The 3,530-nt window shown below is 48.8% G+C and overlaps 1 protein-coding gene across 1 annotated transcript in view; it reads right to left on the reverse strand.

Annotated features, from left to right (window-relative positions):
• PLCB2 (phospholipase C, beta 2) overlaps nt 1-3,530 on the reverse strand; it is a gene marked incomplete at its 3' end in the record, with an annotated part of 36,026 nt that overhangs the window by 26,772 nt on the left and 5,724 nt on the right. The window lies entirely within an intron of this gene.

A 3,530-nucleotide genomic window follows, 5' to 3' on the forward strand; every position in this document is an offset into this window, starting at 1 on the left:
CAGGAAAACCAGAGGAGCAGCTTTGCCTCCCAGAGGCTTGGATTTGCTGTGGTGTCACTTAGCATGGAGGGGAGAGGGATGCTCGGTTTGTTACTGGTACTACCCAGAGCTCTTCCAACAGCCATGATCTCGTCTGCCTCTTAAACAGCAGCCAGCTTCCACTTGTAGCTGGTGGAACAGGGAGTTGTTCAGGCTACTGGAGCAGGAATTGATTTCCGGCGGCTGTCTCCCACAGCCACACCAAGCCAGCATTCCGAGGGCAGCCAGCCCCCTTTTCCATTACCCACCCGCACCTCAAACAGAGCTTTGTTCGCTTTGTCACAGTTCTCACACCAGTTCTCCCCATTTATACCCTCTTGTACTGAAGCACCAGACACAGCTGCCCTATGGGCCGAGTGTGCTGATTCGTGAGAAATTTTCACTGCTTGCTGCGCACCTCTGAGCACTCCCTGTTCTCAGAAAAGCTGAGCCCTGCAGAAGCCTCCCGGATCGCACAGCCACGTGTAAATAAGACATTTCCAGGACTGGAAGGCACATCCCTCCCACCAGTCTGGTTCAACGGCCATTTTGGTGCTCACACAAGACCTCCCAGCACCCCAGAGGAAGGTGGACGAGGAGCCAGCCTAGAGCGTTTTACCTGTTGTCACAGAAATGCCAGAAAATTCTCTGAATTAAAAAAGGGACTTTAAATGGGTCTCTGTGAAATGCAGAGTTCAAAAAACACTTTGGATTTTTCCAGCAGAGTTTGTCGTCAAGTGCATCACTTCTGCCTGTCCAGAATACCTAACAGATCACTTGGTGCTTGAACTTTCTTTGTGAAAAACGAGGTGTAGCCAGTTCCCAGGACAGTGAAATGCCACCTCTGGCCTGTTCCGATGGCTAGAACGCCACAGCAACACCAGCTCGGACCTCAGACCCATCCGGGTGCCTGCGGAAAAGTATAAGCACAGGCAATGACACTTCCCCAACACACTCCTGCAGCTTCCAGCAATTTCCTAAACCAGAGGCATTATCTGGCATTTAACAGCCCTCAAAGGGCATTTCCTTCTTGTCCTGACTTTTTAAACCCGCGCAGTTTTCACCACCCATGGGGGAAGGCATCCCCCAGCACAGCAACAGGACGCTGAACCAGCAGCACCTCCTTCTGCTCATGCTGATCCTGCCTTCAGAAATTCCACTTGACACGCAGCTCACGCTGGATTGAACTGAGGAACTGCTTGTGCTCACCTCCTCCATTCCTCACTCCCTTCAAAAGCCACGTCACACCGATTTAGTAATCTTGCTGCTCTTCTCTACCTTTTCCCGTCCTTTGCCCATTCGAGATGAGGACACTAGAAACGCACGGAAGTCCGGGTGCATTCGGGGTGTACACGGTGCATTATTTCCTTGTCCTTTCCTTATAATTCCTAACATACAACTTATTAATTTGAGCAAACGCTCCTGAACTCTGCATCAGTATTTTACCATGCTTTCAGGACCTTGTTTTGAGTAGCAACAGTCGGCTCTGAGCCTGTTGCTACCGGAGATTAGCATCGGGGGTTTTTTCTGTGTGCATTGCCTGATTTTCATCTGTACTAAATATTATCACTTATTAGATCATGCCTCAATCAGCAACTTCCTACAAATCAGCCCACATTTTATTACCCCAGATAACCTGGTTCCACTGGAAAACCCCATCCTGTCTCTCTGCACCTCTCTGGTAGATCATATCTGAACACTCAGGGTGTCATGGGCCCAGACACTGACCCCTCTTGGAGGCCACCCGTTCTCTCTCTCCTCTCGAGAGACATGTCTCTTATCTTTCCATGCAAAGATGTCCTCTGTTAGCTGTTCTTCAAGAGCCTTTGCTTATGATGCGCATCACATGGGCCACCTTCCAATTTCACGGAAAAGATTTAGAGCTACCTGGAACAGACACAGCTTCCCCCTCTTCTGCTTTCACTGCCCTGGTCCTGCTCACCAATTTCCTCATTCTCTTCACAAACTTCTTCATGCTTTTATTAAAAATCTCTTGAAAGGCCAGTTTAGTCTTTCTCGGGATATGGAATGTGGTCATCCCAAAACTACGCTGTGAATTACTCGGTTCCAGGGCGATTCCTCATTGGTGAGGAGGGGCTCATTACACAAAGATGCTGTTGAGTAGAAAATCCTTCTGGCTAGAGGCAACTCTGACGCTGCTCTTCTGCCAGCATGTTTCTCCTGGCAGTCTCCAATCAGTCCTCCTTAACCAAGTGCTAAAACCCAGGACATTTTTCTCCAGCCTGGCTGTCACCACCATGGCCTCAGCACTTACACCATCCATTTATACTCCATCTCACAGCTGAACTCATTCTGTAGACAGTTATTCCTGGAAGCTGAGCACCCCAGAAAACAGCATCTCCTGCCTCTCCTTCAAGGTGGCCATTTCCCTTCCGCACCAGGTATGGAGTGTAGCATCCACCTCTACCAGCCCCAAAGGTTTGCTTCTCTCACACAACAAAACCCCAAACTTCCAAGAACTTTTTTTCCCCCCACACATTATTTCCACAAAATATATTGCAGTCAAAGTCTGAGGCTTGTTGAAAACTCCAGTACGTTTAATTCTAGCGAATTTCCAAGAAGAGACGCAGTTTCTGGGAAGGCATTAGGATTTTTAAGAACCTGTAAGACAGGTGCTGTTCTGGAGCTCTGCTGAGCCTTTCGCTCTCACCTCATTATGGTCTTCTGAGAAACATCACTTCTCGGGGAGCTCTGAATCGATGTTTTTCAGAGCAGTATTAAGAAAACAGCCACCTTAGTTACGCAAAGCAGCTGCTCGAGTCTCTCAGTCCATATTGCAAAACCCTCCCCTTTTGCGTTAGTCTGAGAGCCACCTAAGTTACCCTGCGGAGCATTATCTCCACTCCTTAGTTTCCCTTTCACGTTCTAGCCTTACTGCCACATTCTTCTTGCCTTTTCCATAGATGGAAAAGCTAAAAACAAACAAAAAACAGACCCAGAAAAAAAGTCCTAACAAGGTCAATTTTGCTGCAGGAAGCTTAAATTGTAAGTGAAACCAAGAACAAAGCCAGAACCATGAGCTTCCCTTTGTCTGCCACCCTGCATGCGGACAATTTAAAATTATTTGGGGAAAAAAAAGAAACACTATTTTTTCTGAAACTACATTTTCTTCCCTTTAAAAGGAAAAAAACCCCAGTGCTGGAATCTCACTTACTACTAGTTTGTGGCTGCCCCAACCCAGCCTGTGCACCCTTGCGCAAGAGAGCAGCTCTGGAGACTCAGCGCAGCAGTGTCACAAGTCTCCTGCAGCACGGCCCCGCACAGCTCAGTGAACACAAATACTCTTTCCGAGAGGCTCAGGTACCATGGTCTGGATGTGCCTTTCCTTTGGGTGCACAGAGAACCCGCGGTAGGGGGGTAAAGATGGCCCTTCTATATTCACAGAGGTGTGATGGAAGGAGACAAGGTCCTCTCCACCCTCTTGTAGGGGAAGCCGGGGAAGCTGCCGCAGCTCATGCCGAAGCCGGCGGCCGCGTCCGACCTCCCACACA

The sequence above is a fragment of the Buceros rhinoceros genome, unplaced genomic scaffold, assembly GCF_000710305.1.
Source record: "Buceros rhinoceros silvestris isolate BGI_N320 unplaced genomic scaffold, ASM71030v1 scaffold19892, whole genome shotgun sequence".
In the NCBI taxonomy this organism is placed as follows: Eukaryota; Metazoa; Chordata; class Aves; order Bucerotiformes; family Bucerotidae; genus Buceros; species Buceros rhinoceros.